Source organism: Manis javanica, chromosome 1 (assembly GCF_040802235.1).
Source record: "Manis javanica isolate MJ-LG chromosome 1, MJ_LKY, whole genome shotgun sequence".
NCBI lineage: Eukaryota > Metazoa > Chordata > Mammalia > Pholidota > Manidae > Manis > Manis javanica.
Genome location: NC_133156.1, coordinates 132,489,237 through 132,513,625, shown reverse-complemented (window position 1 = coordinate 132,513,625; position 24,389 = coordinate 132,489,237). Strand labels below are relative to the sequence as shown.

The 24,389-nt window shown below is 34.4% G+C and overlaps 1 long non-coding RNA gene across 2 annotated transcripts in view; it reads left to right on the top strand.

The window, feature by feature from the left end:
• The first annotated feature begins 9,565 nt into the window (after positions 1 to 9,565).
• LOC118969171 (uncharacterized) overlaps positions 9,566 to 24,389 on the top strand; it is a 322,524-nt gene continuing 307,700 nt past the window's right edge. For both annotated transcript variants that reach the window (XR_005057087.2, XR_005057086.2), the window contains exon 1: positions 9,566 to 10,058. This is a non-coding gene — a long non-coding RNA (uncharacterized lncRNA). The remainder of the gene's footprint in view (positions 10,059 to 24,389) is intronic.

Below are 24,389 nucleotides of genomic sequence, written 5' to 3'. Positions count from 1 at the left end.
CTGCAGAAGTGTACGATTAATTAATCAAACTTATTTTTATTTGCTCAAAGGTTACATAATCACTACTAAATTTTGTGAACTAAATCTATTGACTTCTGAGGTTTTAAAATTCTCTCTCTCTTTAGTGTGTGTGTGTGTGTGTATTTCATTACATATATATTGAGTATATATTTGTGTGGTTAGCTGCTAAGACTTTAATGTTTTCTGTGAAAATTTCCTTTAATGTTAAATAATTTTCTTCTATGCAATTATAATTTTTCCTTCTTCAGCTCTTTCAAGTCCATCCAAGACATCATAAACGTTGTGGATTAACCCTTCTATTGAAGTAACAAATAACTTGACTAAGCCTGAAATAAGTCACCAGAATTTGCCTATCAGGCAGTGCCAAGCAGTGATCCCCGAAATAGTGGAAACAAACTAGGTGAGGGGTGATTTCTCACCAAAAGTTTAAAGGCTGAAAAGCCAAAAGAAGTGTTAAAGGAGCCAACCTTAGTGGTCTCCTTGGGTTAAGAAGATGGAAATGTGAATCAAGATGGAGGTGGAGAAGGGATGGTGCCTATTGCTATGGAGGAGGGACAAAATTAGACTTAGATAAAAGGCTATTCTGCTCTTGTCTAACTGAAGCTGAAAGCAAATCTTAAAAGGATCGAAGTGTTTTCATGTGATTTATTGCATCTCAGAACACAACTCTAGAATTTATAGCAATACAAAAGTATTCAGCATCCAAAAGTTGAAATTTACAATGCCTAGCATCTAATCAAAATTACCAGATGTGCAAAGAATTTGGGAAATACAACACATATCGATGAGAAAAATCAATCCATAGAAACAGACCTCAAATGACAGATGGGATTGTTAGATAAGATTATTCAACACATTTCATTTGTTCAAGAAAGTATAGAAAAAACCCCAGCAAGGTAAGAAGAACACTGGAAGATATAAAAGAGACTCAAATTGACTGATAAATAAATACAATATGTGAGGTGAAAAATACTGAATGAGATTAACACTGAGTACGAACTGGAAGACCTAGCAGTATACGTTGTCTAGGTTCAAACACTGAGAAAAATACTGAAAAAAAACTAATGAAGCATCAGTTAACTGAGTGATAAATGTAAGTGGCCAAACATATGGGTAACAGAAACTATGAAAAAAATGGGTGAGAAGAAAAAGATTTGAAACTTAATAGCCAAAATAATTAAAATTTAAATTTAATGAAACTATAAATCCACATACCCAAAAAGCTCAACCAACACCAAGCACAAGATACATGAAGAAAATTTCAATAAGGAATATCATAATCAAATTTCTAAAAATGAGTATTAGCAAGACAGTCTTACAAGTAGGCAGAATTTTAAAAAAGGAACACATTAGGTATAGAGGGAAGATGCTGGGATAAGGGCAGGCTTCCAGTTGGAAAAAACGTAAGACAGAAGCACTGGAAGTGCATTTTAAAATACTGAAGGATAGAAAGTTCTCACCCTAGAATTCTTGTGAAAATATCATTTAAAAGTGGGCAAAAGGACAAAAATGGATAATCATCACCAGACTTGCACTAAAAGAAACAAAAAGAAATTCTTAAAGGCTGAAAGAAAATGATATGATATGGAAATAATTTACACACAAGGTCAGGAGCACTAGAATGGTAAACACTAGGTAAATATAAAAGATATTTTATCTTATTGTTTGCATCTTTGTAAAGGATAAATGGCTAAGGACAAAAAAACTGTTATCTTAGAATTCTACCAGTTATGTAATAATTACAGTGTTAATATGAAATAAAGATGCCTTTAGGAAAATCAAAAGGAGACAATTTGTCAACATGGTGGCCCATTTAGAGAATACTGAAAAACATACTATAATAAAAAGAAAATTGATCTTAGGAGGTAGAAGTTGTATTTAAGATACATGCCGGAACAAAAAGGTATGATTTGAGTATACAGAACTATCCATCATCTATTACAAAATTAGGAAAAATAATACTAATTAGAAAACAAGTTATACATATACCTGAGGCAGATATACTACTCAATGCTAATTAAATCTTGAAAAATTTATTCACTCATGTATTCCTTCAACAAGTATTAATGCTTATGTAATGGTAAAACAAAAGTCAATGCATCCCCTTCTTCTAAGAGAGACAGAATAAATTCTAATAAACTCATGCATAGATAAGAAATAATTTATTGATAAGCACTACAGAGAAAATTAGAGCAAGATAAGTATAAAAAATAGCAAGCATAGGGTAGTTACAGTACCTAAGGTCCTAAGCTCTCTACTAAGACCACAGAAAGAGGCCTTTCTGTGGAGGTAGCATTAGGGCAGAGACCTGAAGGAATTGTGGCATTAACCCTTGAAGAAATAAGATGAGCTTTGCAAACAAAAGGAATATTATTGTTGAGGTCCTGAAGCATGAGAGGCATAGCAAATGAGAAAGAGAAAAAGAATGCAAGATTGTGGGGATAGAAGAGTACAGAGGTAAATGGTGTATAGTCAGGGAGGTAGTGATTTGTGCTGGATGAGCAGAGAGGGGAAGGAGGGATGGTGCAAAGCCTATTATCATGATAAAGATTTGGAGAGCTTTACTTTGAATGAAATGGGTAGTATTTGGTCACTTTGATCAGAACCAATACTGATTTATGTGAAAAGAATCAATTTGTTTTCCACCAGTGTAAAGATATCCAAATGCCTACAATACCCTGGGCACTGTTCCCTGCTCTAGGCATGCCATCCGGGCGATGCTGTGATGAGAGCTGGAGCTGCCATGGCTGCCACTTGAGCAGCAGAGTCTCTTAAAATTTCCACCTGGTACAGAGGGATCATGGGTTGGGATGTAGACCACAGATGCCTCGATCATCCTTCCTATCCATATTTCAGTCTCCTCTGTTCATCTCATTAACCAAACATAGTTACAAGCCAGAGGGCAGGGGTGCCAGAACCTTGAAGCTCATAGAAATAAGCTTTGTGGGGTTCAGAAAGGAGCAGAAAGGATGGATGATGGATAGGGAAGAGCAAATGGAGATTAGCTAGGGCAATAGTATTGACTGTATGCTTCATAACAGCAGGACCATGAAGGCATTATAAATCACTATCATCCTACATCTAAAGACAATGCACAGTAAGCCAATCGTGTCAGATATCTCTGCATTCTGTGTTTGACACCATCCTCTTCCTGTCCATCTATACAAACTCACTGCTTCAATCCTTCAGATACAGTACCATTTCTATTTGAAGTTTTCTGACATGCCTCTCCTCCTTTTTTCCTTATCTACCTCACCCAAGACCTCACTAGGTAGAAATAGGATAGATTTTTATTGTATTCTTACACATGGTCTCACACTTACCATCATTTTATTATGTACCCCTTGACATGCTGTAGGATTGGACTTTAGAGGAAATCTAATTTGCAGCCTATTTCTGAAACCTTTGAAAAGTGAAAACAATCTTTGAATTTTCAGTTTCTAGTCCAGTTAATTGAGCAGTGTAGCAGCTCAATAACTATTTAGTGCCTATGGGTGTATTAATGGATGAATGTACAAATGACTGAATCTGGAAAAACGGTATCACCTAAAAATGTAAAGACATCTTACCTCCATATCCTACCTCTCATTTCACTGATGGTATTATTGCTGTTTTCTTTTAGAGATTTTTAGCAGTCTAGCATATTCTCAAAAGAGAATTAAACTCGACCTTCACCTGCAGAACAATTTTAAATTAAAGTTTGCCTAGTTATTTGATTTTCTTGTCTCTTTGCCCTTGTCCCTCCCATGTGATCATGAGACTGCTTTTAGGGAATGTGGTGTGATTGATTGTATTCATACTACATAGCAAGTTTCCTCCCACATACATATGCCACTACCTGAGGAAAAGCCAAGTGAATAAAACAGGCACAATTCTTTTTACTTTAAAAAAATCACCATATATAATGGATAAAAGTGTAACTGAAATTATATATATAAAGATGAGATAATGCAAAACAAAATGACAAGCACTAACTACCATCAAATAAAATAAATGAAGCATTTACACTGTAAAAACCACTTGGTCACATTCTAGAATAAAGCTACCAAGGGAATTGCATGTCACAAAGGTTATTTGTATTATCTACTTTCAGATACCAAACTGACCTATTTAGAGAAAACAACTTTTATAATCAATAAAATGAAATGCTTAGTAAGCCACTGGGATTTTCAGTATACAAATGCAAGGATTAGTCAATATTTTCAGTTCTTTGGTGTTAAGAATGCTTAGAATTGAAATAAAATGAGATGCTAACATTAACAGTCACTTTCACAATGATATAAAGGTTAATATATAGGATCCTGCTAAAAAAAAGAGCCTTTTTTATGTTATGTTGAAAACACTTATTTTCAATTTTATTCTTGTTTACAGTACACTATGTAATATAATAATAGAAGTCTATGAAAAATTGGGAATAATGATTCTATTGGAAAACATTTAATATAATGTATAAATTAAGTGTTGATATTATGGTACTGAGCCCCAAGACAGATTTGTTTTCTGTCCCAAACCAGCCACATACCAACTCTGAATCTTGAATGTAAGTTTCTTCAACAATAAGAGAAAAGAGAAAAATAAAAAGTTAATATTTCCAACCTCACAGTCTGTATTTAGAGAAAACACAATAATGCTTGATTTTAACTAATGTTAATACTGACCAATATCAAACAAAATAATATTGTATTTCATTTTAAGAACTCATTTCTTCAAGTAGGACTGGAATTATATTTCTTAGATTAGTAGTTCCTCTACTACTTTTAGAAATCATTCTAAGTTTGATTTTGCATTATTTTGAAGTTTCAGATATAGTTCTAACAGTAATAACTTTGTTCATTTGAGTGAACCACCAAGCTTTAATTTAAATAATATAAATTCCACATCTATGAACAAATTTGCTTCTGAAACTATTATAATTAAGTAGCAGTGATTGGTAACAGTATTTTAAGGGTAGTATCATTAATATTAATTGGTCATTTTTCCATAATTAATTTACCTATGTGTAATTTTTCTGTGATTAATTTACCTATGTGTAGAAAGTACTTCAATACTATGTAAGTAGAACATCTAGTAAGTAAGGTATTTTAAATATTGCTATCACTACATACATCACATATTTGTACAGCTCTTATAAACTCTCTACTAAGACCAACCTCATTCATGAGCCTCAGTCTTAATTCTCTTTCCCACATTACATGACACCTGGATGTTGAATCACTTCAACCTTATGAGTCAGGCAAATTGGGGGCTATCATCTCTTTTTTAAACCTAGGAAAAAATTAAAGTCAGAAATAGATGATAGAAATAGTAGTTAAGTCTTTATAGGCCAAGCAGTATTCCATGTGTTTAGTTCTCACAACCACTCTGAGGTGGTTACTATGCCCACTTCACAGATGAAGGACCTGTGGCAGAGACAAGCTGCATTCCTAAGGTCACACAGCTTTCACCTATTGATGTAGGATTTCAAACTCAGACTAAGTCTAAGTTGCATTTTTCTAACTTGCATCTTCTAACATGCCTTAGTGTTTATGCACTGCTACCCCCCCAACACCTTTATAATGTTTTCTTTATTTTATTAGTGCCTTTTTACTAGGTAAATACAGATCCCTAATATGTTTGACTCAAGCAATTATAAATTTAATATATGTTGCTGTGGTAATCTGGGATCAAATCCTCTGCTGGTGGCTGTGATAGACAGCCAAATGCCCTGTGAAGTGAAGGGGTGGACAGTGAGTTTGAGGACAATACGCTTGTCCAGAGACCGAAGACTGCAGAGATGATGTCTACCTAAGTACAGATGTTGGAAACACTGATGCAAAAAGTACTAGCTAGATTATCTTTAGATTCCAGGAGTGTACTTGTGTGCTGCTAATATAAAATAATTGACAACAGGCTAAAAAAGCTTTCCTTCAAACTAAACCAGGAATAATTAGAACACCTTCAACCACTTCCTCTAACAAGGGAGCAAGGAGAGACAACCTGGGAAAGGGGCAAGGTGGCGGACCTGACAAACTGCAGGCCCACAGATAATATAAATTGTGGCTGTCAAGCTATCAAGAGATCGAGTGGAGCTAATCTCTATGCCATGCTTGCCCTCAAAGCCAGACTGAATGCAGGGATGATAGTACAGCATGGAGAATACAGCCAGTGATTCTGTAACATCGCCCTGGGTTGACAGGTGGTAACTGCACTAGTTGGGGTGAAGATTTATGTGAGTGCCACTGTGCTGTATACTTAAAGCCAATATAAAGTTGTATTTCAACTATATTTCAATAAAAAACAACAACAAAAAACTGCACAGTTGAGTCATCGTTTGACCAAACAAGCTAGAATTCAATGCACTGTACTTTCTCAGGCTCCAAATCACTTGGAGAAAAGGGTTGAAAGGAAGCACGAGAGGCTTGTGACCACGTTGAAGAATTTCATGTTAGGCTGTGGAATCTGCATCCTCCCACACAACAACACTTCATTCTGGTGTTCCTTACACCATGGCAGTTTCTGGAGCCTCAGACCATTTTCCTGGGCAGTTCAATCATTCAAAAAACACTGCATGCCTCCTTACAGTGGATTCTGGGGAAAGGGTGTTTTGCCAAGAAAAGCCACCGGGCTGTGTGGGCATCCCCCAGCAGCTCATCACAGCTGGGAGAGGACAGCCTCTGTTCCACCAGCTCTGAGTCACAGGGAGAAGGAAATGAAGAGAAAGGGTGGTGGGGACTATAGCTGTCTTGCTCAAAACAACTGGCCCCTTAGAATGTTGTTTAAGGCATTATTTTTAAAAAGAAAAGGGATATTGGAAAAATAAATAAATAAAGATTTTTAAGGTGGGGAACCAAGTGGATAAGTGTTCAAAATAAAATAGGTTAGGTGTAGACATTCTAGAGAGCAGGTTGGAAGTGGCCACAGTATTGCATTTGTTTTATACCAAATATCTGAGTCACAAGACACTGTAAAGATTAGTTACTCTGAAATAATGTTTCTTCCTTAGATTTTGGGAATGTATCCTTACCTTTTTGATCTAATTATTATTTGGACCTGAAATGGGGATTGAAGTGGATTGATTTTACTACTTATTATTCAGAAATGATAAATAGAACAAATACCAAAAAGCTAGTCTTATACTATTTGTTTCTGGTAAGTATTGGATACCTAGATGACCTCTTTATTTACATTCTATTTGCCTGTGGCTAGCAAAAGATAACTTCTGAGAGGAGATACAAGCCTTCAGATTTCATTTTTCTGTCAAGGGTTGTACACATGGTACAATCTTTTGGAAAATTTTTAATAACTATGAAATGAAATAAGAAATTATGGAGACTATCTCCCAAGCTATTTGTCAATTTTGAGGTTTAAATCTGTTAGAAAAATTTAGAGTAGGTTTAAGTGATATTCTGCTTTTCCATACCGATCTGTAAAGAGAGCAATGAGCAAAAGCATAAATAATTCATAGAACACTAAGGAATGGTATTATTGGCATTATATCTAAATCCCAAAAGTATTAGTCATTCCTCATTGTTGTGGTACAAAGGACATTGTCAGAATACTTGTGTGTGGTATCTACTATGCTCTTTATAACACCAAAAGTATTTGATAAGTATGCTATGCCAAGGTTCTAAAAATGAGTTATTTTCTCTAGGATGGCACTGATTTTCATTATTGGATTTGGGAGTGGTTTGTTGCCACATGTATCGTAGCTAATCTTGACTAAAACAGACAGTGACACCAACAAGACAGGTGTTACCAGTATCAACAAATAACAGTTGGCTAAGACTCTGCATAAGTATTGAAGAATGATGACCAAAATAATGCAGTGGTTTTACATTTGGTAAAATTGTCACTAGTGGTAAGTAGGAAAGCAGATAAAACTTGATAAACCTATGGAATGAGACTGGGAAACAGGAAATTATTAGTGTGTGTTTCTTTTTGTGCTTGGGGAAGTATTACAAGAAAGCTGTAAGTGCTCAAAATAATTGGGTCATTTTGGCAAGCGGGGATTTACAGGACCTGAGAGTACACACATTTCAGAAGTTGTGGAGCACAAAGAAGCAAGAGCTATCCTACAAAAATCAGTAAAATATAAAAGTAATTTTTAGAGCAACTGATTCCTAAGGCATGGATTACAGCAGTAGTGTGAGCTTTACCCCCATGGAATTGATTATGGTGGCATACGTTTAATTCTTTTATTTGAAAACGAGGCTCAGAGGAAAGTAATTGAAATGATGGTTCTCCCATGGAAGTCTGATAGACTCGAGGACCCAAAATCAGGTCAAAAGATACATAGATCAATACGGAAGTCATAAAATTCTAGGAAGAAGGTCCAGCAAATATTTATGGGTGTGGCTACTGGCTGTGGGTAAAGACTATAATCAAATAAATTGTTGATGAAATTTTATTAAAAAGTTTACACAGTGATTCTGGAAAGAATTAAAACTATGAAACAACAAATGAACAACCAACCAGTCAACATGAAAATCACCTGGGAATCTTTAATTTTCAAAACATCCCTGGACCCTAAGCACCCATAAGCGAAGGTAGGCTTGAGAAAGCTGTTCAGCAGACAAGCAGGTTCTAGTCTCCAAAGCCCACTTCAGATGTTTAATGTGGATAGAAAATAAAATATTTCCCAGAGGGTGGCATAAAGAGTATGGAGGAAAATGACTAGGGAGCCTCTTTTAGGTAACATAATTGAATGTAAATGAGGAACTGCCAAGATATAGGGTGGAAAAAATACCTTCCCTCTAGGATTTCCTGTTTCATTTCCTTGTCCTGTTCCATTTTCAATTATTTTTGTATTTGGAGGAGAAGTAGGGGGTGCAGATACAACTTTTCCATTCATGAGTATCCAAGTTAATAAAAGCTACATCAAGACTTAATACAGAGGCTGCTTTTTATTTCCCCTGGTAGGAAGTCTGTGTGCATCACAGAGACTATGGACTCTGAGCTGGATGATATGAGTGGATGGGAAAGGCACTTTGGGGGAGAGTGTTGATTTATTTTCTGTGGGATGAATTTAAGAATGACCATGTTATTTGATTTGAAAAATGAATTTGAGTGGGAATGATTTGTTTTACTTTTATCCTGAGCCTAAGAGTCATTGGTTTGCCAGCTCCCTGTCCTACTCTCTCAGTGATAACAGGAGAGATCAAGGAGGTGCTTGTTTTTTGTTTGTTTTTTCATTATTGCAAAATCAACTTATTTGAAGAAAAACTGTTTTATTCAGGTGAGAGGCAAGTTGAGATCCCAGATTCAGCTTGTAAAAGGATTCAGCTTCATGCAGCACAATTTCTTGTCCGCTTTTACTCCTGAGCATTCTTGAACCGTGAAACAGCCCACTGTTTACACTGCGCACTGAACCTCTGCCTCGGGCACAAGGGCGCCCTCAGTTTCCCCAGCAATTTCCGGCTCAGGACGTCACGTCAGGCAGGTGTGGCCGCTGGATCTGAGAGCGCGGAAGGTCTCGGCTTCTTGGCCCTTCCTGCCCCTGTACCGCACCAAAGCACAGGACTACAAACCACGCCCCGCGCGGGGCTGAGCAGGCGTGTCTGCCCGGATCCTGGGGGGACACCGGACGGACTCTTGCGTGACCGCGTGCCGGCGGGGCGGTGGCCTTCCCAGGGCCTCCCTGTGCTGCCCAGCAGCCTAAAGGAGGATGGAGAAGGGGGCTTCTGGGTGTGACAGCTCCCGCCCACGCCGGTGACAGCTCCGCGAAGAGCCAGTGGCCAGGGACGTCCCGGGGCGCAGGGTAGGAGGGGCGCAGGCTGCCGTCCGGGCGGCTCCCGTTCCGGGCCCTGCTGCCCGAGGCCTCTCGTGGCCAAAGGTCGTGTGCGCAGAGAGCAGCTCTTGCCGCCAGCCACTCCTTCGCGGATGTATGGAAGTTGTACCCGAGCAGGTCCTAGAGATTCTGAAACTGGGCCTCAGGGATGACACCCTGTCAGAACTCCCCGTAGTGGCACTTGAACTTCCCGAAGTGGTGCTTGTCGCTCTGCTTGATGGACTGACTGGACAAGCTGTAGTTTCTTCTCCTGGAAGTTCTCGAGGACCAGGTAGGCTTGGGTGCGGGTGGCAGCCTGGGTGTTTTCCCCGTTTACTTACATATGCATGTGCACACATATATTACAAATATAGTAACTGCCACAGAATGTATTATGCATATATAAAATCTCTTTATGTAAAACTTGGGACATTGATCTTTTCCATGAGGAAGACAGACTTATACTGTGCTGTACCATGAGATTTTGGGTTGACCGTTACTACAGAATAATTTACTATTTGACAATATATTATTATATATTATATATATTATATATTTATTATATAAGATATATTTATATCAAATAAAATTTATATGATATTTATTATTTTGAGTAGGCATCAGAGTAGCTCCAAGCAAATACTTAAATTCACTAAGCCCTCTTATGGTATTCTAAATTGAGTAATGCCTGTCCTTCATGTCTGTATGAGGTGATGCATATGAACTTTGCTTGTATTTTCAGTTCTATGAAAATAATATCATTCATTAGGAAGAGTAAGGATGTGCAAAAAGTGAACTTTTACAAACAAATCATTTAAAATGGAAATAATTCAAAATTGCAGGCGTATTTTTTGCAAGAACATTTCCCTAAACTTTATAATCTGAATTTGTAAGGTTTCTCTCATGAATTCCCTGTATCTGGGAAATTTGAAAACCAGTCCCTTCATCTCTGAATTTGATAGAGACTTCTAAAAAGAATTAAAATAAAAAAGACAATATTGCAGAATGGTTACTTGTAGAAATACTAGCTAAACTTATATTTTTAAATAAAAGATAAGGTATACATCTTTATTTTCACGTATAAAAAACATTTAAATATGGTACATAAATTTGAGTGGTATCATTGTATAATATCTTCTACTGGTCACAATATAGTTTTTAACTAGATTTACGGTACAAGAAATATTTATGTGAATATTCTTATTCAGAGTTGTTCCCAGTACTGATCCCATAATCCTGGTTATTGCATGTAATATTCTTCTCTGTACTTCTGACACATTACCCACCCAGGAGAAATTATTTTGAATCTGTGGAGAGACGTTTTCCTAGTTTGATTGATTATTTACTCAAACATATTCCTTATGCATCCTGGGTGCCATGTTGAAAACAAATAACAAAAGAGTTTACCTTCTTTTCTTTTTCCTCAAAATTTCAGACCTGCAATTCTAATATACAGTTCTCAAATTTTCAGAATTAATCTGAAAAATATATAAAATACATATTTATATGTAATAATATGTATTATATATGATAATATTTTATATTGTCAAAAGTTCAGAAATAATAGGAGTCAAATCAGTGAATAATTACACCAAAGTAATAATTAGTAGAAGGTTATTGTACACACACCAAAAAGTTTGCAAGCCAAGAGCCCTCAAACCAAAACATGGAATGAGACATCACGGTCTGTTGTTCTGAAGCACCTCAGATATTGAGAAAGCGGTGACTGTTTGCTTTTCACAGTGACTGGGTATATTAGAATTTTCTTAAGTGATAGGCAATTGGTTAGTGCTTCCCCCTTATCAATGTTACGAACAGTTTAAGTTTTGCTTATAATTTGCAGAGGTATAAAAAGCAGTGACGAGGTCAAGTTAGTCTTGCAAAATAAGCTGTATTAAGCTTTGTTTGTACGCCTAGGGATTTTTAAGGCTGGTCTCTGCTTTTTATTTTATTTATGTGTGTGTGTGTGTGTGTGTGTGTGTGTGTGTGATATAGTAACAGCATATGGTGAAGAAGCAAAGAAGCTGGTTGAAGTCAAGTTCTTCCAGGTACTAATGGTAGTTTTAAATAGTTTTATCTTATTGAGAGCATTATCAGCAGACAAAGAGCAATGGGAAAATTTGGGCACTTCCACTGTTCTATGGTCAGCCTTTGATTCTGGGATTCTTCAAAACCATTAGTTGAATCCTACACCTGTAATTGGGGAGATAAAAACTTTAAGAGGAAATGTCCTATTTGAAAGAATATCAGTTATACTTTTCAAGGCTATGCAAAACTCATGCAATAAATTACCTAAAATTTAAATTCTAAAAGGGCAGTTGGAATGGTTGTCTTTTTCTTTCAGAGGAACCTTTAGCTTTTTTTCTATTGATGGAGAATTAGACAAAATATTCTTTTGTGCTTTAATCGTGATAAAATTAAGTTTAAAATTTAATACTCAGGAAAAACAAGTCATACTTTTCCCCAAAACTTACAAAGTTCAGAAGCTGTTAAAATTGCAAAAGAAAATATTATCTAGACTGATAAAGCCTTTAGTACTCCCGATATTTGAATTCCTAAAGGTGACAATTTTAGACCCATTTCAGTCTCCTTTCAAAATTTCTTCTTAGAAATTGAATCATTGACAGCTCTTTTTTCAGAAGCTGTCTTTAATGAGCACCCGCTGAATCAGCTGACTCCCAATTGAAGTAGAGTGTAATCAAGCTATTTTGCATCTGTGAATATATTCTGGCATTTTTCACAGCCACAGTTCTTTGTTTGTCAAATAATCATTTCCTATAATAAGAGAGCAGGGTGTAAACATGCTTTTTTCTATCTTTGGATATCTGATTTTTTCTTAGGATGAACATGAAATTCTGATGAGTTTTGTAACTGCACAGTGTGTTTCCAATTAGGTATTTAATGAAAAGAGAGTGGAGCTTAACAGTGATATGTTGTAAAATATTGATTTGATAATCTTTCTGGCACATTTTCTTATCACCCACGTTTTCACTAAAGGGTATTTCACTCCATAAACAAAGACATAATTTTTCCACCTTACCTACAAAAGTTATGGGTTCCATTAAGTGTTACTTTATGGATGCTTGTTCATATATCCAACAAATATTTCTCTGATTTTTAACTTCATGTCACCATTTTCGCAATTTAAGTCATGTTATGTATAATTTTTAGCTTAGATACCACTGATCAACTTCTCATAAGAAATAACTGGGGTCTTATTTTGGCATATGGTCTAAGATAGTGGTCCAGTTTCATTTTTTTGCATGTAGGTATCCAGTTTTCCCAGTACCTTATTGAGCTTATTGAGAGACTGTGTTTTCACCATTGTATATTCTTCTCTTCATTGTCATAGATTGCCCACATATATGTGTGTGCGTTTATTTCTGTTCTCTATTCTATTCCACCAATCTGTGTGTCTGTTTTCATGCCAGTACCATACTATTTTGATTACTATGGCTGTGTAATGTAATTTGAAATCAGGGAGCTATATGCCTCCAGTTTTGCTGTTCTTTCTCAAGATTGCTTTTCCTTTTCAGTGTTTTTTGAAGTTCCACACAAATTTTAGGATTCTTTATTCTAATTTTGTGAAAAATGCCATTGGTATCCACCAATTCCACTTTTAGGTATTTATCTGAAAAAAATTAGAACACCAATTTGAAGTCCAAGATATGGAATCAACCTAAGTGTCCATCAGTAGATGAATTAGATGAATGGGTAAAGATGTGGTATAATCTTTATCTCTATCTCTGTCTCTTTATCCATCTACAATAGAATATTATTCAGCCAAAAAATGAATGAAATATTACCATTTGTGATAATATGGATGGACCTGGAGGATATTATGCTAAGTGAAAAAGTCAGAGAGAGAAGGACAAATACTGTATGATTTCACTTACATGTAGAATCTAAAAAACAAAAGAAAAATAAAAGAAAATAAAAACAAACTCGTAGATACAGGAAACAGAATGTTGGCTACGAGAGAGGGAAAGAAGGAAGGGATTAGAGGAAAATGAAATAGGTGAATAGGTTTTAGAGGTACAGACTTCCAGTTATAAAATGAAAAAGTCATGGGGATATAATGTACAGCATAGGGAATATGTCAGTAATATTGTAATAACCTTGTATGGTGACAGATGGTGACTAGACGTATAGAGGGGATCATTTCATAATATAAAGAAATATCATTTTGAAGTGCACCTGAAACTAATAGAATATTTTACATGAATTATACTGCAATAAAAAAGAAAACACATACAATGTACTTGTTCTTTTTCTCTTTAAAAAGAAATCCAAAAATAGTTTAAAATACAAAACAAAATCTGAGGTCTTACATGCCCTACACTATCTTACATAACTGAATCTGTCTCTCTCCAGCCTATTCTACTGTTTATACCTTTGTCCCCTCAGCTTTTGTCATGCATCCTTTGCAGGAGTTTCTTCCCAAGCCTGAAATACCTTCATCTCTTAAACACACATGGCTTGCTTCCTTACTTCATTTAAGTTTAAACTGAAAGTATTTATATCACCAAGGGAAAATGTCCATTTTCCTTCTCTCTAAAATGGTATTCCCTGTACTTATCCCCTAGGCTGCTTTATTTTTCTTCTTATAATTTGTAATGGAGTGAATTGTGTCTCTCTAAAATTCATATGTTGAATTCCTAAGTCCATCCCCCCATACTTCAGAATGAGACTGTATTTGTAGATGGTGTTTTTAAAGGGATAAAATAGGTCATTATTGTTTCATTAACTCTGCAGCAGTGATGAGGCAGTACATTCTCTTCCCCTTTTTCTGACTGGTAAATGTCCAAATTTATGTCATTTAGTATCTCATATGTTAGTCATTAGAGAAATTTATCTAAATTATTCTTAAAAGAAATAAAACTGTATGCTCTACAAGGAATGAGATAACTACTTTTAGAAATAAGCTAAAATATATCATTGTTATTAATACTAAAGATTAAGTCTGCATGTATTTCAAAATACTCAGTATGTATTTAGTTTAGACAAAATATTTAACATGTAAAATTGCATACAAAAGACAAAGCTATGTTAGATGGATTCTCTTGCAGTATGATATGCTGATATGTTCTATTTTTAACTAGTCATAAAATTCAATTATCTAATGGAAGACAAATATCCCTTCCAATAGTATTTTTATTATAGTTTCAGAGCCATTTAATGACAGTCCAAATAGAGAATTCAAACACTTCTTGGCGCATGAGATAATTTTCTGTAAAATTACAAAATAATTAAAGGAACATACTTGGAATCATGACACTGCATTAAAAAAAGTTATGTGAATGAGAAAGCTCTGTATAATAGAAGGAGCAGGAGAATTCAATACAATTCATTTCATCCAGTGTTGATTGAGCCCCACTTAGCTTAATAGTGGGCTTACTATTAGAGAACTAGAAGAGAACAAGGTAGACACACCATCCTGGATTATAGTCAAAAGACCTAACTCCTCCCGTGGTACTTACTAAACGTATAGATTTTATAGAGTTCTCTCTTCATTTCAATTTCCTGATCTGTGAAGTAATCATGTTAACAAAATCTCAATTATGATTATTGTTTAAAATGAAATTAAATGTTACCATGAATTTTGAACTGCAAAACACTATGCAAATATCAAGGATGAATATGTTAGCTAATTTTTAAAGGATTTACCAATCAAAAGATTAGTTTAGAGGCTAACTTTTTGAAATCAAATTTTTAAAAATTAAGTTCAGTTTTAGTTACATGTATATGGTTACTCAACTATGTAAATATTAATTAAAAGATTTTATAACAGCACAGGCCTTGCAAAATACTTTTTTATTGTCGTCTGACTATGGTGAGAAAGATAAGGGAATATGAAATTGTAAGAAAGATTTAACCCAGCAATTATAAATATATTTGAAGGAAAGGGGATTTTTTAATTTTAAAAATAACCTAGATATCAGTTCAGTTCTTTATTTTATCTCCCATTTTGTCTCTTTATAGCATATGGACAGGAATTTATTCTTCTGGTAAACTCTTGTAATTGACTGTCGGGGCTGCAGTAGATTTTAGATCTCTAATCAAAGCAGATTACTGTTTTTGTGACCTTGAATAGTTTATTTGACTCTCTGTAGCTCTTTCTCGTGAACTGGAAAATTAAGTCTAAGTAAAACCTCAGTGCCAAACAGATGCTACATTTGGCTTGAATTATCTTGGGTAAATTATAAAATAATTATTAATAACTAAGAGCCAGTGCCCAGAAATTATGCAGGCATATCCATTACCTCTATACATAAACAAAATCAATTTTCATTAAATATGTTAATTTCACACAGCATCACTATCAAAGCTTTGCCAATGCCTCAGTAGAGATTATGCCTTATTTTCCAAATCAAGCAAACCATTTCTCATTATTTGTTTTGATTATCTTCAATATGGCCTGTCCTAATTGTGTTGAGAACAGGTGCATTTGTGTTGCTAAAGAAACCAAAATAACAGTCTGAATATAAACCTTTTATATGACATGTGATGCAATTATTTCATGGGGATACACAATGGGAAGTGTTCTATTTATAGTGCCCTTAATGTAATTACAGGCCAAAAAGGGAATATAAAGGGGGCAGGATAATTATAAATGATCATTTCCAGAAGTATCTTTTAGTTGACTCGGTGGATGGTAAAATTTGTAGATATTTGAAAATTTTTAGAATAAAACCAGTGATTATTTAAAATTCTTGCTCTACATTTCTACTTTTTAAAGTAAAATATGTTTTACAGAAAACGGTTGAATTTCAGTCTTCAGTTAAATATGTGTTTCACATAATTAGATATGTTTGATTACTTTAAAAAATATGATGGCTGTACAACCAAGCAGATAAATTGAAGGGAATTTCCAGAACTTATTAACTGAATTCAGGAATTGTTTATTTTGATTTACGTAACAATAGTAATTGATCTATCGAGTTTCATTATCATTATTAGTATGCTAAGTGATTTACATCTCATGTAGTTCTTGTATCAAATAAGTTAACCTGACACTATTATTATTTACTTCTTAAAAATGGGGAAACCAAAGATCATCCAGCAAATTAATTTGTTCAGGGCCAAATGCTTAGTAAATTAGTGGAAGTTCAAAAATATTTTTCAAAACAGCAAAGTCTTGGCTCATGTATTCAGTACATAAATATTTTTTAGGGCTGAATGATATTGCTTACCATTCAGCAAATAGGTGTTCCTAGAGCATATACTAATGTTTTTATAAATATTGTTTTCAATCTCTTAATATCTTACTGGTTATAATTTACTTTTCACTGGAAAGTCTCAGTGTTAAAACACATGTGTTAAACTGTGATAAATTATTAATTAGAACAATAACAAGAAAACATATCCAAGTCCTAATTATATATGATATATGGAGATAAGGATTACCAAATAACAGAAAAGACTGGACATTTGAAACCCTATTTCAGCACCTTTTTCAATTCCCTCTCCTCCACACAAATGATATGCTATGTCAGTAACCTAATTAATTTGCATTTTACATATTTTTTTTATTTTGTAATTCAAAACTGGAATTGATAGTAACTTAGGTATTTGACATAACATGTATTTAATAAACGAAGTCTTCCTATATGCTGCAGATGTGCTCTGATCAGCTCAGGAATAAAAGATTTAGACAATTCATTTTAAAAGAAAAGTGAGATTTAGCCCTTGTTTACTTTATCTTTGTTAACTACTTAAGGTGGCCCAAGGGAGTTAGAGTCTAAATTGCTCAGAAACTTGTATAAAATATCTCCTCTAAAAAATTTATATGATATTATATACACATCTATTAAGTTTGTTTCATGTGAATTAAGTGCTTCTTGATTTTTTTTCCCCCTCTGATTTACCAACTATCAGTTGGTAATGAAACTATAATTCTGGTGTTACTGAAAGGCTGTCATGAAAATTTTACTTGAATTCATAATATATACAAATTTCAAATAGAGAATAAAGGTTGTAACCTGCATATCTGAACATTAATTATTCAGTACAAGATGTTATGTCCTCATATTCACTAATATAGGTATACTACTAATAAGTAACATTTATTGTTGAATAAACATCAGAAAAGATTGAAATCTTTAATATATGATATATGTCTAAATCTTCAAAATCACCATAGATAAGAAAGAATTTATTATCCCTATTTTATAGGTAAGTTCTTTGAATCTATGAAGAATTACATTCATGAAGCTTGTATTAAATTAGTGTATGCACCCTGGCCTGATAAGCTCCACACCCCATTTTTAAATTAATTAATTAATTAATTTTGGTATCATTAATATACATTGACATGAGCAACACTGTGGTTACTAGATTCCCCCCAGTATCAAGTCCCCACCACATACCCCATTACAGTCACTGTCCATCAGCTTTGTAAGATGCTATAGAATCACTACTACTTGTCTTCTCTGTGCTATACTGCTTTCCCCGTGCCCCCCACCTATGTTATGTGTGCTATTCATAATGCCCCTTATTCCCCTTATCCCCTCCCTTCCCATCCAGTCTTCCCAGTCCCTTTCCCTTTGGTAACTAACTGTCAGTCCGTTCTTGGGTTCTGTGAGTCTGCTGCTGTTTTGTTCCTTCAGTTTTTCCTTGGTTCTTATGCTCCACAGATGAGAGAAATCATTTGGTATTTGTGTTTCTCCACCTGGCTTATTTCACTGAGCATACCTTTACTCTCAGTCTGTGTATGTCTTTGGGTTTGAAGTGAGTCTCTTGTAGGCAAGCATATAGTCGGGTCTTGTTTTTTTATCTTTCAGTGGCTCTAAGTCTTTTGATTGGTGAATTCAGATAATTTACATTTAGAGTGATTATTGATAGGTATGTACTTACTGCCATTACAGGCTTTAGGTTCGTGGTTACCAAAGGTTCAAGGTTGATTCCCTTACTATCTAATAGTCTAATTTAACTCAGTATGCTATTACAAACACAACCTAAAGTTTCTTTTTTTTTTAACTCCTTTTTCTTCCTCCTCCATTTTTTTTTTTCTGTCAGTTTGCTTTGCTTTTGGCTTTATTTGGGTTGTTTTTCTTTTTTTATTTCAGTGAGTTTTTAGTATGTGTGTGTAATTATTTTTTATTTTTATTTTTATTTTTTTCACATTTTTTTTGTATCTTAATATGTAATCATATTAGTAACATTGTGGTTACTAGATTCTCTGCATTATCAAGTCCTCACCACATACCCCATTACAGTCACTGTCCATCAGCATAGTAAGATGCTATAGAGTCACTACTTGTCTTTTCTGTGCTATACTCCCTTCTCCGTGACCCCCCCATGTTATGTTTCCTCCTCCATTCTTCTTATACTAGTTATCATATTATGTACTCTTTGTCTATTCCTTGATTGACTTTGGGGGTAGTTGATTTGATTTTGCTTCCACTTAGTAATTAATTGTTCTACTTTCTTTGCTGTGGTTTTATTTCCTCTGGTGACAGCTATTAAACATTAGGAACCCTTCCATCTATAGCAGTCCCTCCAAAATGCACTGTAGAGGTGGTTTGTGGGAGGTAAATTCTCTCATCTTTTGCTTATCTGAAAATTGTTTAATCCCCCCTTCAAATTTAAATAATAATCTTGCTGGATAGAGTGTTCTTGGTTCCAGGCCCTTCTGCTTCACTGCATTAAATATATCATGCCACTCCCTTCTGGCCTGTAAGGTTTCTGCTGAGAAGTCTGATGATAGCCTGATGGGTTTTCCTTTGTGTGTGATCTTTTTTCTCTCTCTAGCTATTTTTAAAAGTCTGGGTTTATCCTTGATTTTTGCCACCTTAATTATTATATGTCTTGGTGTTGTCTTCCTTGGGTCCCTTGTGTTGGGAGATCTGTGCACCTCCATGGCCTGAGAGACTGTCTCCTTCACCAGATTGGGGAAGTTTTCAGCAATTACCTCCTCAAAGACACTTTCTATTCCTTTTTCTCTCTTCTTCTTCTGGACCCCTATAATGTCCACACCCCATTTTTGAAACCTTTAGGCTGTTTTAATTTTACAGTTTCTCTATGCAGTGTATCACTTTTTGGTTATATCAGTAATGGTTCACTTAAGAAATTTTTTTTTTATTGAGTTCATAATCTCCTAAACATGCTGTTATCTGATAAAAGTAAAATATATTTTGTCTGAGTATAAAGAGCCTATTTGTAATTCCATGCGAGTAATAGATTATAAAAAATGATTTTATCACATTTTTAAAAAAAATCCATTGAGAAATATTAAATAATTGCTATTCAAATTGCCTTCTACTGTTATTAAATGGATATATCCTCAACAAATAAAATTTTTATGTATGATGACTTGGGACATACTCAGTCAATAAAATGATATTATTTAACTTTTGTTATGTGCCAAATACTGATTTAGGAACTGGAGAGTTAGTGGATAATAAAGTAAGAAAAATCCCTGCTCTCAAGTAGTTTCCATTTTTGTTCGGAGAATATTGTCATAATTATTTCAAAGGTTTTAGAAATGTATTCATTAAGGGTGACATGGGAGAGAGTGGCTGAGAACAATGATATAATGGTAACAAAAAAATTGAGAATTGAGATATAGAAAATCAAAAGGAAAATTAAATGTTTGGTAATGTAAGACTAGATGCTTTAGCATTTGAATCATTTGGCAAACATAAACTGGGTTTTATGACAAATTCAAGCAAGGGATCATCTCTAGGATGATTCTCAATAAGAATACAGAGGAAGCTGAGAAAACGTACAGGGGGAAATTGACATTTGATCTGTACATTATGAAGAGGAAATCAACTATTGAGAATGAAAGGTAGGTAGATTCACATTAGAGTACTAATAAGGAATAAATGGGAATTTATGTGTCATTAAAACCACTCTTTTTTAAGCGTGTGTTTTTTGATGAAATAATTTTTTATTCCTTTACTAATTCAACAGTTATTAAGTAAGCGCAATTCTGCTCAAGCTTGGAATAAGTAAGCACTGGAATAAGTAAGGCACACCTGATTGCATACTTCATGCAGTTTATTGTCTGAATAGGAAATACAGGCAACAAATAAATAATGGACGTACTTGTGAACTTACTAATGCTATGAAATGAACAATGTGATGGGATCATATAATAATATTATTATAATTTCGAAGTTAAGGAAGCATCCTTTAGAAATTGATGATTAAATAGAAACCAGAAATATGCATATGAATTGCCAAAAAGTATCATGGTAGTTGGAAGTGTTTGCTTAAGATGCAGTGTCAGGAGTAGATGTGCATTCTTAAGTTCCATGTGGTGGAGAGGAGTGTGTTAATGCTGAGATAAGGTTAAGGTACAGAGTTGAAAGAAGCCAAACTGCTGAGGGCTGTGTAGGCAGATGAGTTACAGAATATATTTTAGTTGAAGGAAGCAAGTGATGAACATTATTGAAATTTGACTTTTAACATTCTTTTTGTTGTGTGAACATTGGATTGCATTGTGCATATTTGATAGTGGGGACACCACATAATGGAATATTTCACCCCACACAATACTACAGATGAGGTATGGTAGGTAAAGTAAATGTCACCATCAAAGGTGACGTGAAGGAAATTTTTTTTTTTGTTTTGCATTTAATGTTGGCAGTGAGGAAATAGAGAAATGTGCCTGTTAGAACTATTGTCTGTAGTTTGGTGAGCTCTGGCATGTTTGAATTCAAGGAAAAGAAACTGAAAACAATTGGTCAGTGAGGCAGGCAATTTTGACAAGTTGAAAGGGAGAAAAATAGATATATTCAAGAGATATGTAATGTGTAGCGGGCAGAATTTCAAGATAGAAATATTCAAGATGCTCCAAAGTTTTGAGGTTTCTAATGTGAGAAATGTGGTGAAAACTTTCAATTTTTTCCCATTGTGTTTAGTATGTGTTTCCTAAGCACTTAGAAGAGTATTTGATACATAGTGAGAACTCAATAAATATTTGTTGAATGAATAATTAAGTAAATGAATGAATTAATGGGGTAACTGGTATATTGAGATTGTAAACAGGGAATGTAGATACATACACATACACATATACCTTTTACATTAACATTGTTAAATATTGTGGATATAAAGATGTTGTAAATTTATTCTAAATTTAGTCTGATGAAGAGAAACAACAAGCTCACAAACTCAGTATAGAATAATAACTATTATCATAGAGGTAGTTAGTATTCTTTTAGGTACCAGTTTTTCTGAGGTTTTACATTTCAAGTTTTACCTAATGTGTCCACATGGACTTCAATCTGTTTTTTAATTTTTTCTTTTTAACTATTTTTTAATTTTTGTTTTAACTAATTATGATGACTAATTCTATTTATAACCTGTCTGAGCATGGTGCCCAGACATTTGGTCAAATGTTATTTGACCAAAATAACATTTGACCAAATGTTATTTGACCAAATGTTATTCTGTGTGTTCCTGTGAGAGTGTTTTTGATGAGATACACATTTAAATCTTGAACTTTGGTTAAAGAAGGTTACCCTCCTTAATGTAAGAAGAGCCTACCCAATCATTTGAAGGCCTGAATAGAACAAAAGGCTGACCTCACCTAACAAGAGGAAATTATTCATCAGATTGCCTTTGGACTTGAACTTCAACTCTTTCCTGATTCTCCCACCTGAAGGTTTCTCCTATTAGATTCTGCATTCACCAATAAATGAGCTAATTCCTAAAAATAAATGTATATATATCTATATATATATTCTGTTCACTCTGTTTCTCTATAGAATCTTAACTAGTACGACAATATAACCTCAAATTCCAGAAGCCCCATCTCTTCAAAATAGGGTCACATTTGTGTGTGTGCTACTAAACATGGAAAGCCCAAAGACAGATAATGTCTGATATATGAATAATTCCATATAGAAGACAAAGAATGGTGGAAGGAGATGTACCAGTCTAAGTCAGGATGCCAAAAAAAAAAAACCTAAACACATGGAAGATTGCATTGACATTGGTGTTGCACATTTTCTCCCAACAAAACCACAGATGTATTTGCAGCTAGACTGTCCTTACAGTACCTAGGAATCTATCAAGCAGTCTCTGAATAGCCCATCACCATTGATCCCTCACTTGACTCCCTCTCATGGTACCCTATGGGTGATTTTGTAGGTGAGTATATCCAAGGCATTTTATTTCATATACATCACAATCTAAATCTCTTTCTGGAGAGTGGAAGTCATTGAACCATAGTTTACTTATGTTGTACGCTGATGCATTTTGCTCTAGGAAATTCTGCAATAATTCATGTTTTCTTGTTTTGCTTTTTTAAAGCCTCAAAGTGCTGGACAGTGCTTTGCAGTAGCCTCCATAGCTGACTCTTACACAGAACATCAATCAAAGGTTGTATGCATTCACTGCACTTTTCCCTTCATGTCTGATCAAACTGGAAGCTGTAAATAAAAATCAAATACAAAGGAAAAAATATGCTTTTTGGTTGGTAAATGTTCAAGCAGTCGATGAGCCTTTAGATGCAATTTGTTCATTTCTTTTCCTCTTTGTTCACTTTTATATTTTATGTTTTAAATTTTCAATCAGTTGTCCACTTCAGTTTGAATTGGATTTTAATTTGAAATTGTATTTTTAATTGAGCTAAATAAAGAATCTTCATGTACTAAAAGTCAACTAATAAAAGGGAATGGGGGAATGATTTAGGTATATGGAGATGTTATGATAAGGTGGTATAGAGAATAATTCAAAGGAGCACCTATATCAATTCTCCACAAAGTTTAATATGCTTAGGAATCACCTAATATTATTAAAATTCAAATCATATATCAAGAGGCTTGGGATTATACCCCAAGTTCTTAATTTCTAATCAGCTTCTGATTGATGCTTATGTTCATAGTACATTACAAGTAGCAAAGAGTTACACTGCTGTCATAACAATCCTCAATGTGATATAAAAGAAAGGGATCAAATATAAGTTCTTGAAATGTAAAGCCAATATACACTATCACTTCATGAGACTGTATATACCATTTCTCAAGCTCTGGTTGATGAAATTACACATATTAACTTATTTAGCACTCACTAGAACTCTGTGGGTACTATTAGACATACCATCTCCACATGACAAAGCAAATGCAGAAAGGTAGTCTTAAATGTCACCAAATCCTAGGGTCCCATATTTAGAGAGTGTATGACATTTTTAATAATTATGTTCTCTTCTTATCATTAAGACACTAATGAATTTTGTCATAGTCCTTCACAAAATTGAAACAAAATGAGCTATTACCACATAATGAATTTGACCCTAGTAAAAATGGTGGTATGTTCTAAAAATATTGTAATAATACATGCTGCTTTTAATCATTTGAATCATATTAGCTGATTCTGAATACGTGTTTAAACCAAAGACCTGGTGTAATACACACCCAAATCTGTATTACTTTAAAAAGCCATTAATGATTTGAAATTCCAGAAAGATAAAACCATAGAACTTTAAGTTACACATAAAAATCTTAATTATTTTCATGCCACAAATATTACTTTTAGGTCAAACTTAGACCTGTCTTATACTTGATTGCTAGGGGCTTTTGAAGAAGTAATGTACCCATGGGACTGCTTGAGGTAGCAGAGTTCCAAGGATTTGGGGACCCCATCTTAACCTCTACTTTATGTGAGAGTA